Source organism: Diaphorina citri, unplaced genomic scaffold (assembly GCF_000475195.1).
Source record: "Diaphorina citri unplaced genomic scaffold, Diaci psyllid genome assembly version 1.1 scaffold69560, whole genome shotgun sequence".
In the NCBI taxonomy this organism is placed as follows: domain Eukaryota; kingdom Metazoa; phylum Arthropoda; class Insecta; order Hemiptera; family Psyllidae; genus Diaphorina; species Diaphorina citri.
This window is the reverse complement of record NW_007446776.1, coordinates 1-392: the sequence shown is the minus strand read 5'-3', so window position 1 is coordinate 392 and position 392 is coordinate 1. Positions and strand designations below refer to the sequence as shown.

At 40.1% G+C, this 392-nt stretch overlaps 1 pseudogene; it reads right to left on the bottom strand.

The window, feature by feature from the left end:
* Positions 1-27: 27 nt before the first annotated feature.
* LOC113473718 lies at positions 28-144 on the bottom strand (annotated as a pseudogene).
* Positions 145-392: the final 248 nt, after the last annotated feature.

Below are 392 nucleotides of genomic sequence, written 5' to 3'. Positions count from 1 at the left end.
CCTCACCCAGCCTGAGTGGAGCCGGAAACCCAGCAGCACGCAATTCCCCAGATGGTCACCATCCAGGTACTAACCACGCACAACGTAGCTTAACTTCAGTGATCCATTGGGAACTGGTGCATTCAACATGCTATCGCTGCTGGTAAGTACCTTATCTTTTCACTAATAATTTGTCCTGTTTATAAAGCTTGCTTATCTAAAGTACCTACTAGTTCTTGATAGATGACTGAAGTTAAGTAATATTGTTCGTGGTTGATATCCGGATGGGTGACCATCTGGACAATCATGTAAATACCTTATCTTGTAAGTACCTTATCTCATGTAAGTACCTTATCTTTTCACTAATAATTTGTCCTGTTTATAAAGCTTGCTTATCTAAAGTACTAGTTCTT